We start from the raw sequence: 12465 nt of genomic DNA, 5'->3' as shown, positions 1-12465 counted from the left end.
AAACAAACCGAAAGAGCAGTTATTGACGCAAAACACAAATATTTCAATTGCACTCTGCCCAATCTCTTAAAAACAGACCCGAAAAAGTTCTGGAATGTAGTTAATCCCAAACAAAATCAGTCGGTACCATCTATGTTAGGTACAGATGGCAACGTGCTAACACCAGTCGAGTGTGCCGAGCAATTTAATGCATACTTCGCTGGGGTGTTCACAGATGAGCATCCTATTAATTCCGTAACGCCGCCGCCGCAGAGTATCCCGTTTCACTTTCCTTCTATTATCATCACCGCACACGGCGTAAAATGCGCCATTGACCGTTTGCCGTTCAAGACCAGTCCAGGGCCCGATGTCATCAGTGCTAAACTTTTAAAACTAAGCAGTCATTTCTCAGCACAGATACTTTCACTAATATTCCAACAATCACTCGATTCTGGATGTATACCCGAAGGCTGGAAAACAGTTCATGTTCTGCCAGTACTTAATTCTGGTGAAAACACTGTCTTCAGTAACTACCGACCTATCTCGCTAACATCAGTTAGTTGCAAACTTCTTAAACATGTTCTATACACTCACATTATGGCCCATCTCAATCGAAATAATTTACTTGCAAACAACCAGCATGGTTTTCGCCCAAAGCTTTCATGCCAAACACAGCTTTATGAGTTGGTAACTGACCTTCATAATTCATTGCACCTTTCTCATTATGTAGGTGGTATTTTTATTATTTTTCATAAGCCTTCGATCGTGTACCTCATAAACGACTAACACTGAAAATACGCAGCATCGAACTCGACGGCAATACAACTCGATGGCTTGAACAATTTTTAACAAATCGTTCTCAAGCGGTTAAATTAAATGATGATATTTCCAGCCTAACCCTTGTCAAGTCTGTCGTCCCTCAAGGCTCAGTAATAGGACCGCTGTTATTTTTAATACATATTAATGATATAGCACTAAATATCAATTCGACAGTTCGCCTTTTTGCCGACGACTGTGTAATTTACAGAGATATATCTAGTCCTAACGACGTCATAGCTTTGCAATCTGACCTGAACAAGCTAACAGAGTGGTGCGGCAAATGGCAGATGGAAATAAATAGTGAAAAGAATAAACATTTGAAATTCACTTCTGTTTCAAAATCGCAACCAAGCACTTACCTAATAAATGACAGCATAGTAGACTCGGTTTCATCGGTTAAATACCTAGGCATTCAGTTAAATTCTAGCTTAACATGGACTGACCACATCGAAAATATTACATCTAAAGGACAAAGAAAACTTGGCTTTCTGAAGCGGCGCCTATACCTAGCCGACAGGGACACCAGGCTTGAAGCATTCAATTCTCTTGTTCGCCATTCACTGGAATATGTGGAATATGCGTCAATCATTTGGCATCCCTACCAAACCACCCTCACCAAAATACTTGAAGCCGTCCAGAATAAAGCCGCGCGATTCATCTTATCATCGTACTCGAGATTTCAAAGCGTTTCATCTTTGAAGCAAGAGCTCAACATGCCGCCCCTCGCAATGCGCAGAAAATTTGCCAGATTATCTTCTTTTCCCACTCTCTTTCACAGCCGTACATCATTTGCCCGGTCGCACATCTTACCGCCACCTCATACTTCACGCCGCACCGATCATATATACAAAGTTAACCCCATCTTCGCTCGTACGGAAAAGTACAAGAATTCGCCTTTAACCTTGTCAATAAAAGAATGGAATGAGTTGCCCTCCAGTATCGCTACCATAACCCAGTTTTCCTTATTTCAGTCGGAATTGCTAACATATCTGGAATCCCAGCGCGTTCAGTAACCAGATTTGCTTTTATATCACTTACTTGCAAACTATGTCTCTTTCTTTGTTATTTGTGCATTTTTTGTAACAGCTTTTACGTTGTTATTCCATGACTACAGCGCAAAGAACGGGACAAGAAGAAGGACACAGGCAGAGACACAACACAGCGCTGTGTTGTGTCTCTGCCTGTGTCCTTCTTGTCCCGTTCTTTGCGCTGTAGTCATGGAATATCGGAACCAACTCGCCCAGCAACTTACCTTGTCAAATTACGTTATGTTCTTTCTCAACCTGACGTATTAACCACCTAACGTGCTTTTTTGCCTTCGAAAATTGTGCTCTGATTTGTCCCCCCCCCCCCTATGTAATGCCCCCAGTGGGCCCTTAGGGTATTTGAATAAATAAATAAATAAAATAAATAAATCTTCAGATATGATGAGGTCCCCCGATCATCCCGTAGAATGCATTCATCACCAACCGAAAAAGATGAAAAAAGAAAAAACTGCAAGCTAAGCTATCAGAGAACAAGAGAGGACCAAAGATAAAACTTTATGTGAAGCACCTGTCAGTCTACCTCTGCTTCACGTCTTCACCCCTGACTGCTCTTCACAGTGGCACCGCTGTCATGGCCCCTGACTTGACCGGCCATGGAAAGTGCAATAATTTTTTCTCATAGCTGAAACTGAGAAGAATGACAGCTATAAATATGTGCAACAGTTTGTATATTCCAGTTTTCCTCTAATCATGTTTTGGCTTAGTGCAGCCGGTAATTTTTGTTTTTGCTATATACCGTATTTTCCGGTGTACAAGACGCACCCTTGTATAAGACGCACCCGCCATATATGCAGGCTGTCATTGAAAAATTTGGTATATAAGACGCACCCGTGTATAAGACGCACCCCAATTTACCCAGTTAGGCTAGTGAGGCTTAATTAAACATGCTTATGCGACCATCGCAAAATGCACCGTGCGTGTGAGAAGTTCTTAAGCAACGCTGAGTGATCGAAAAAGGCAACACTCACGCCATACCAGCCCACGTCTTAGCACAAAAGAAAAAAAGCGAAAGAACTCTCTTTATGTCCATAACAATTTATTTTTACATAAAACCTTCAATGTCTTCATCTTCGGATGCGCTATCGAAAAGGCAACACGTCTGAAGCATTCTCTTCGCACTTCGTACTTGCAAAGGGTGACTAAAAAAAAAATATCGGCTTCTCTTGGCTTGTCTTGACAATGGCGAGAAGCGCGACTGTCGCCATCTTTTGGCACTTCACATTACCTTTGCTTGGGGCCTCCGAAACAGCCGCGTGTTTAAGATCCCGGAAGTGGTCAACCCCGCCGTTTCATGATAAAGTTCACCTAAAAAAGTTGCGCACGGCGGTCTCCGTATTGAAGTATTAACCATGTTACAACCGCGTTATTGGTAGTAATATTTTTTCGGTGAAAAAAGCTTGAACATGAACCTGAGTAATTTCTGAACTCGCAAAAAAAAAACGGAAAATTCGCATATAAGACGCACCCTTGTATAGGACGCACCAGCAAGATTTTTGAAAAAAAACCGCGTCTTATACACCGGAAAATACGGTACTTTTTTCGTGTTTTTGGCAAATCTCAAATAAATGTTTACATAATTTTGCACACACGACTGTGGTGTTTGTTTCATTCAGAAGTGTAAATAATAAGCTACAATTTCATGCATTGCAATATGCGCTGGGTGTGTTAGTTCTCCTGAAGAAAAAAAAAACAGTCTTTCAGTACACTCCAAATCGTCCATTTTTCCGCGGTAGCGAAAGAGTTAATTTCAGCGAGAATATCCTCAATGTGTTTTTGTTCTCTAATCTGTGCTTTTGTGCCTTTATCTGTTAGTGCTGTACCTACCATTTCCCTTTCATGGTTCATGGTGCTGTTCTTAACATTACTATCACTTATTCCTACCGTGGACCGAGCACCATGTGACCCGATGTCAATGGCTCCGCCTCGTCCGTGCACGACGCAGGTTTCGCTAGCAAACAACGGTCGTACAGGTTCCGCACTGTCGCCTAAGCTGCAGTCTTCTGCGCTTTCAAAAGTGCAACTCTTGAGGGTGTGCCTGCATCCTTGAGCAGGCTCCCTCAGTATCCTCAATTGCTGGCATTTTCGCTTATTTTCTCTTTCACTTGGATACTGGTGCTTTTATGCGATTAAATTGGTGTGGCCGGCGTGGTTTCGTCGTGTGCCTATTTCCTTGGTTTTATGGTTTGGGGGGGTGTGGGGGGGGGGTCAACATTTTAGAGCGACTCAAGCTATAAGGGACGCTGTATTGATGGGCTCCGGAAATTTCGGCCTCCTGGGGTTCCTTAACGTGCACTGGCATCGCACAGAACACGGGCCTCTAGAATTTTGCCGCCATCGAAATTCGACAGCCGCGGCCGGGATCGAACCCGCGTCTTTCGGGTCAGGAGCCTGAAAGACGCGGGTTCGATCCCGGTCGCGCCGGTCGAATTTCATTTCCTTTGATCTGGTACAGTTGTGTGAGTGTGTGTGTGTGTGTCGGGGGGGAGGCGACATCTGCCTCACTCTTGGGAGGGAAGTTGGAGTAAGACAAGGGGAGTGTGGAAAGCAACGAGAGGTCGACGGAACGGGAGGGGCAGGGGCTTACCACAACTGGTTTTCCCATTTGTCCTTGCCTCGTACTGCGTGCTCTCACAAAAAAGGCTGAGGCAAACTCAGAAGTTGCTTTTGCCTGCATAAGAATATGATATGTCGCCGAAAAAAAAACGCAATTCACCTGTCGAAAATGATATTCGTAAAAAAATTTGAGCTATGTTCTGAAATAAAGAGCCAAAAATGTCCACTGGGTTTCCAAAAAGTAAAAGCCGAAAACTCTCTATGCATACTGCATAACTTGAGATAAGAGCCAAATCCACTCCAGGTCATTCTCATTCTTCTGCTAATTGCTCTCCTGTGATCAGAATGTGTAATTGGTTGGTCGAAGTACCTGGATGTAATCAGTAACTACCTGCAGTTGCCTTATCATCTATTGTCAACTGTGGCTGTTTTTCCGTACTGTTGACATCACTTTCGTTTACTTGCAATCTTTTCCTTCGTTTCCTTGTAATGCACTTATTTTGAACTTCCAGCTTATTGCAATCGACCCTTTGGTACTGTCAACATCGGGGAATCCAAAAGGCTGCCCTGAACTCTGCTTAATTCGCACAAATTTTCAGTTTTCTTCGAATCCGAATTACCTGAGAATCAAGTGATTTCATATTTTAACTTCACGTGCTGGTTTGCCTGTCCAAGCCTTCGATAATTTACTATTGTTCAATAATTTTTGATGGCAGAAGGCCAGAATACATTATTCCGGTACTTCAGTGGAGAAATAGTCGCGGCAGGTCAACAATTCCAATGCATATGATGATTCCAATGCGTATGATGATTCCAATGAACTTCAGCATCTCCAACGGATTTCCGTCTTCCCATGAGCCGTCACGCTGAGCGTAGGTTTGCTTGTCCAAAATCTTCATCCACGCATACTTATTAGTGTTTTCGCACACGGTCTTCATCACTTCCGCCGTGAAGAGCATCAAAAAATGTCGAGAGGTTGAGCGAATCTCCGAGCGCCGCTCAGCAACGATGTGCCAATATAGACGTCTAGTTGTCGCCTTGGTTGAAAAATGCGACGCGACCTTGAGCATTTGGCAAACTGTCTTCGCGCCCCGCCGAGGTGGCTCAGTGGTTACGGCGCTCGGCTGCTGACCCGAAAGACGCGGGTTCGATCCCGGCCGCGGTGGCTGAATTTCGATGGAGGCGAAATCCTACAGGCCCGTGTGCTGTGCGATGTCAGAGCACGTTAAAGAACCCCAGGTGGTCGAAATTCCCGGAGCCCTTCACTACGGCGTCTCTCATAGCCGGAGTTGCTTCGGGACGTTAAACCTCAATAAACCAAACCAAACCAAACTATCTTCGCCATACGTTGTGAAGACCCTGAAGCACAAAAATAAACCACTGACATCAATTACAAACCGCATGCACCCAGAAAACATACAGCGAACGAAAACAGAACTTACATACAAGTACGTGCTGACGTTCCAGGCGCCTGAGGCGAAGTCTCGCGGTCGGACCCGAAATCCGACGTTTGTACATTGTTGCCCGACTAATAACCGCTGCTTTCGTCGCAAAGAACGAAACCGGCACCAGCCGACGTGCTCGGTGTCAGCTTTCGCTTCAAAGGAGTGCGCAGCAATGCGGGCGCCATTTTCTTCGGCTGACGCTTCTGCGGCCATTCCAAGTTTTATTTTTCACGGCGCCCCCTCATGTCAGAACACTGAAACCAAGACTGCAATCGAAAGAGCAGTTGTTGAGCTCGCGGACTAGATGGTGAAGCACGTCCACGACGCTCCGAAATGAGCTTTTTACCGCGGGCGATTTGAATTGTTCATATGCGAACGATGGCCTAAGGCGCGGTAGCGAAACAGGAAGCCAAAACGTAAAGGTGCTCACATGTTTTCGGAACGGCGAAATCACGAAAACCCTTAATTTTCTCGCAGCCTAAACGCACAGCCAGGCATTGTGAGGTACGCTGTGCATGTCAAGCAGAGAAGTGCAAGGCGTTCCCAACAGTTTATGGCTGCATAAACTGAAGGGAACCAGCTGCTCGCTTGACCTTGGTTTTACATAAGTTTGTATGACCTGCGATGCCGATCTCGAGTCGCAGAATATAGTCCTTTGGTGCGCTGACTGGTGACCAATATTATAACGGACGGTCTCTCGTATGGCTGAAAATTATGTTGTCGTATAGATGACGTTTTATGCATCAGCCTGGAACGGTGACATAAGGCATTTCCTGGCACTATCACCGCTGCAGCTGAAGAGGGGGTCGTGACGGATCCGTCCACAAAAACATTCTGGGAGTCACCACAGATAGATGCAATGTGTGACAGCGCAGCTGTTTCATACCGACTGTTGGGATGTGTGTCTTCTTTGTAACCCTTCAATAGTTGTACATATACAGGGTGTCCAGGCTAACTTTAGCCGTCGGTTAAGAGATAAAAGAATTGAGGTAGGCCAGGGAAACCATTTACATACACCTACCAAATGGCTTGCGCATCATAGGCGATTTTTTGTTTTGCAATTAATTAATAAGCATTTAAGATAATTTTCCTGAATGCGTAAATATTGACTTTAGGCAGCAAATGTGAATAGCAAAATTGAAGATCACCTTCAGACACCCCCATTCCATTTATTCGCGATAAAGGAAACCTCACCTGTATCTTTTTTCCGAACTCCGAACAGAGCCCGCGAAATACAAAAAAAAATCACGTGAGTAGCGCATTCGCGCGCCACGATTGTGCTGCTCTCTATCCTGGCTTGAGTGAACGAAATCAGCTGCTGGTATGGCGCGACGACCACATTGCTCCGGCAGGCAGAAATGTCGATGGTGGTTGCACCGTCACGCTTGCAGACTAGCTCGCGCGGGCGTCGCAACCACCGTCGACATATCGGCCTGGCGGAGGAATGTGGTCGTCGCGCCATACCAGCAGCTGATTACGCTAACTCAAGCCAGGATTGAGAACAGCACAATCGTGGCGCGCGAATGCGCTAGTCACATGATCTTTTTCGTATTTCTCGGGCTTTTTTTTTGAGGTCGGAAAAAAAGTACGCGTGAGGCTTTATCGCAAATAAATGAAATGGGGGTTTCTGAAGGTGCTCTCCAACTTTGCTATTCACATTTTCTGCCTAAAGTCAATATTTACGCATTTAGGAAAATTATTTTAATTGCTAATTATTTAATAGCAATACAGAAAATTGCCTAGATGGGCAAGCAGGCTGCTAGCTGTATGTAAGTGGTTTCCCTGGCCTACCTCAAATAACTTAAATTTTAACTCTTGCCTGAAGTTAGCCTGCACACCCTGTATATGGTTTCGGTACTGAACAAAGTGGCACCTCCGCAATCTGGTGTGGCATGTGTAGTTCGAAGGCACCGCATTACACTGCATCCAGAGGGCTTTGGAAAAGGCTGAATCTGGACGCACAGAACTAATATTGGTCAGGGGGTGATGACGACGCCTGGTGTTGGCTATGATGGGTGTTCATAGTCGGTGCTAGCTGCTTTCGCTGCTGCTGCTTGACGGAACCGCGGTCAAGTCGACACCCGTTCCCACCATCAGTACATGAGTACCGTCGAGTAAATGATGGGAGGAAGATTACGAGTGGGTTTATTTGCACTTTTACAAGCGTAAGAGCAAATGGGAGAGTCAACAAGATTGTCTCTCGAGACGGCCGCTCTCCGACACAGCAAAGCCCGTTGATTGAAGCCACATGAGGACCCGACCATCTCCTCGTGGCCCATTAAGGCAGGCCTTGAAGCAACCGTCTCCGAGTAAACAGCAGGTACTCGGAGCGATCCAGGAGACACATGTGTGATGGCTGCTTCCAAGCGACACTGGCTGACGCCGATCTCGACAATGGTCAGATGTCGCAAATTCACACCAAGAGGCTCCTGTTGAAAATAAATTTGTGCTGGGCAGGCACGGGCCTCGTAAAATGTGCCCCGTCTAGAAGTTTTGCGTGGCAAACCCAAGCATACTCTTAAAGCACGAGCCTAGGCGCTTTCGAGCGCACGTAGGCCTGATAGTCTGACCCCAGAGAGAACGGGTGCACTGTTTTTGAGAAGACCGACTACCAGCGCCTGGTACACGTGAAGTAAAGATCGCTCAGTGGGACCCCAGGATTTCCCTGCAATGCACCGCACAATGCTTGCAAAGCTGTCAAGCATATTTCTTGAGCAAAGAAATGTGCTTCGTCCAGGACAGGTCACGGTCTATCGTAACACCTAAGATTTTGTGATGTGTTACATACGCAACAATTTGTCCGCAGATTGTGACCAGATACCAAGTCATTAACTTGCGTGTGAAAGCTAAGCTTACGTTTTCAGTTGTTGAAAGTTCAAGCCCCTCACGGCGCAAGTACGTAGACGTAATGGAAACTAAACGCTGCAACCTTGATTGCACTTAAGGCCGCGTGACACTAGGGGCGCGTTTCAATACTTGCGAGTAGACGGCTACTTAGACGTCTAGCCGGACAGCCGCCATCTTCGGACGCGTTCCATTCCTCAGGAAGCCGTCCAAGATGACTTCTTCGCCGAAGTCAACATCGATGCAGGCTAACTTCCTGTCTAAAGATGGCGGAGCTGATGTACTCGGATGAGCGAGTCGTGCTCTTCGCGGGCGTCGGCCTGTAGACGGAGTACTGATAGTCACCGTCCTTCAAATGTAGGTCATTCCGTAGAGTTAATTTGTGCGCACACCAGTCACTAATTAAGCAGTCTTAGTGGACGTGTGATTTCTAGCAGTGTATATTCGTGAGTCACGCACTTCTTTGATTAGGCCTGGAACCACTCATTCAAGAAGAGTCAGTCTGCCTATTGATGGAGTTGAGATTCTGTAAATCCTCGACAGGCATGTATGAAATCATATAGGTGAGAGATTGCTCACTTACATTGACCTGGTTAACTGTTTTCTTGCTCATACTGGGCTGGTTAAGCCCCTTCGTGCTCACACTGGACTGGTTAGCCGGCTTCATACGCACACTGGGCCCACACTCTGTCGAGGTTTTGGACAGCTTCCTTTTCAGGCGCCTACTCACAATCTCAATGTAGCCACCGTCGAACTCCATGTCATACGAGTCAGAAAAACTAGATGACGCCGGGAGCTCTGAGGGGAGATCCTGAGGGGAGAAGGCCGCAGAGGCGGCAGGTCATCCGCCATCGCCTGGGACGGCGAGGTCGCCTTGAAGACCACAGAAGGACAAAATATTTTGCGAAACAGGGGCTCGATCAAGAGAAGCTGCCGTCTTCTTCTTCTTCTTCCTCCTTCCTTTGGGATACTGGGATAAGACTGCTCGATGCAGCCGTTGGTTCCTGCCTTTCAAATTTTGACTTCCCTGTCCTGTTCTAGTCTAGTTTCTTTCGTGTAAACAGTTTATCGGCTTGGGAATATTAAAACATGAGATTCCATTGAGCCTGGAAATTAAGGGTTTTGTGCAAGCGCATAATGCCTAGAATGTCCTGTTGCTCCACATCGTCGTGTTCCGGCGTGGTCTAGTGGCTAGGATACCTGGCTTTCACCCAGGAGGCCCGGGTTCGATTCCCGGCGTCGGAATGTGTGGTCTCATGGTGTAAGGGTTAGCACTCTGGACTTTGAATCCAGCAATCCGAGTTCGAATCTCGGTGAGACCCTTTATTTTTTTAACCTACTATTTTGCTGCCAAAGTTAGCGCCTGTGTGTCCATGGCCGAGTCAAGCTGTCCAAGAGGCAGCTTTTACTATGGGCATGTACATTTTGGTGGTGAAATAAGCGTTATTATTATTTTTTTATTATTGTTAATAATATTATTATTATTACTAGTACTAATGCTTAGAACGCGCTCTTTCTCCGCTCGTATTGTGCAGTTAGATAGTACTTCCGGCTGGAAAGCTGCGAAGGCGCACGAAGCATGAGCTCCGTTAGAGCTGTAAGGCATGAAGTTGGCCTAGTTGGATCTTGGAATAAGTCGTAATAAATCTGCGCGAAGAACACAGAAAGCTGCGCTTTGTGTGTTCCTGTTCGTGCCTCTTCGCGCAGTATTATTATGACTGGTTAAAGCTGTATTTGCGGATGCTGGCCGTGATTACGCTGTTTCGTCTGAATATTACAAAATTATTTTGCCTCAGCTGCCAAGTGTAAATGCATCCCTGAGTACTGTTGTTATGCACGGTGTTGTGTCCGGCCGGCCTTATCACATCGGTGAATTCGAAGAAAAAATGGAGCGGCTCAAGGTGGTCGCAGACGTGGCGTCGATCGACGCCTACCAGATGAATCACGTCTACGCTGTACCGGCTCATTGAATGGCTGCTAAACAAGTGGTGGTCGCCGCGAAGACGTTGTTTATAAAAGGTAAAAAGAAATGCACCGTTATCGGCCGTAGTCACAGTAAAATATGAATCAAGCTGCACTGGATTCCAAACAATATCAGCGACGACGCCGTGTGGAAGGTACTGGAGCCCTTCGGAAAAGTTGAAAGACTGTCCAGGGAATCTTGGCGTGCAAGCAAGTTCAAGGTCGCACAGTCTTCGACCGGGTCAGTAGTGTTGACCATGAAAGATGGGTTTACCGCCCAGACGTAGCCGCATCAGTTGCGCATTCAGAGCAGCTAACGCCCTTGTTATCTTTACTGGAAGATCGCCAGCATGCCTACGAAAGAATGCCGTATTACTAAATGTTCGAGTGCCACAAATTCGGCCACAGAGCAGAAGTTGGCACGGAGACATTCGGTGCAGTCACGCCAGTTCTGGGCGAGAACAACATCGCAGATGCGATAACTAGGAGAATGAAGCTGAGGAATATATCGTCCAACGGTCCTGTGAACCTCGGCGACAAACTGAAAGAAGTGCCAGGGTTTCTTGTTCTGCCGGAGCCAGAGGCTTCAGCTACTCGAGAGCAACAGAAAACAGAGGCTGCGCATCCAGGGAGTGCTATTGTGTGCACAGCCCTTCTGAGGTGTCTACGCCTTCCTTTGCGCAGGGAAATCATGGAGAGCCGAACGATAAGCTCGGCACTGAGGAAAAAAATCGGACAAGGTCACTGTGTCGAGCAGAATCGGGCGCAGAATATAACCTGGAAGGCTCAATGGAGCTAGGCCAGCCTCGATCAAAGAGAAATCCCATTTCTGAAAACCTCCATCCACTACAAAGACCTCGATGTTGTTGTTGTTGCGACTGAGAGAAGGGTGAAAGGAAAGTGCATGGACCGGCCGACTGGCTCGAGCTGAGCCACCACCGCTGCCACGTGCAGATAGAGGGGAGTTAAAAGATAAGAGGAAAGAGTGAAAGAAGAGACGCGCGTCGCAACAACCGCGTCCGCCGAAGCGACAACGCTGGCTGAAACAACAGATACCCCAAGATGCAATCGGCACGAAACTGCCATTTCAGCGAGCCCCTACTTGGAGTCAGTGATGCTTAGCAGTTCAGCTAAAATAATTCAGTTAATCATCACATTATGGGGGCACAAAGCGTAGTCATAGATGATCCCATCAAGGCTGCAGCTGTCATTTAATGAAAAGCTCGAATAGCTCACATGATTTTAAAAGCACGCTTGATTGATCTACTGCAATGTCGTTCCACAAATCAATGAAGACCTGAACACCGTTACGCACCCTTGCACCTGAAGGAGCTGCAATACCCTTGCTCCCGTGCACCTTTGAGGGGTGCATGGGTGAATTAAAGGTGCTAACGTGCTAAGCGCACCTTAAAAAATAAACAATAGACCATAAGGGTGTGAAAAGGGTGCAGTCTTAAGCGTTACGCCTTTAAGGGTGAAAATTTTTTTTCGTTTCGATGCGTTTTTTCGCAACGAGCAGTATAAACTAGCTTCCATTCCCGCACCGAACGGTATGCTGCCGTGAAAGAAATTCTTTACTAACCTTAGGGAGTATCTGGATTACGCGTTGTCGAATTATTTTTGCACGAGATTTTAACTGCATGGTGTAGGTGTTGCATGAGTTTTGGACGTACATAATGTCTCAGCTTAGTTTGAGCATGAGGTTCAACACGTATACGAACTACTTCGGCCCCGGCTTTGTCGTCTTCCACTGTTTCCGCACGATTAAAGCTTCGCACTGCTGGAAGAAAGAGATCGTCAAGCCGACCAAAGCAAGC

At 46.4% G+C, this 12465-nt stretch overlaps 2 non-coding genes across 2 annotated transcripts; both read left to right on the top strand.

Annotated features, from left to right (window-relative positions):
• The first annotated feature begins 9859 nt into the window (after positions 1 to 9859).
• TRNAE-UUC (transfer RNA glutamic acid (anticodon UUC)) lies at positions 9860 to 9931 on the top strand. Its single transcript has one exon. It is a non-coding gene; the product is annotated as a tRNA-Glu (tRNA).
• A 5-nt stretch (positions 9932 to 9936) lies between these two features.
• Positions 9937 to 10008, top strand: TRNAQ-UUG (transfer RNA glutamine (anticodon UUG)). Its single transcript has one exon. It is a non-coding gene; the product is annotated as a tRNA-Gln (tRNA).
• Positions 10009 to 12465: the final 2457 nt, after the last annotated feature.

The sequence above is a fragment of the Amblyomma mixtum genome, chromosome 3 (genome assembly GCF_055824585.1).
Source record: "Amblyomma mixtum isolate Tamu chromosome 3, ASM5582458v1, whole genome shotgun sequence".
Classification (NCBI taxonomy): Eukaryota; Metazoa; Arthropoda; class Arachnida; order Ixodida; family Ixodidae; genus Amblyomma; species Amblyomma mixtum.
Note: the sequence above shows the minus strand (reverse complement) of the source record. Positions and strands in the feature narration are given on the sequence as shown.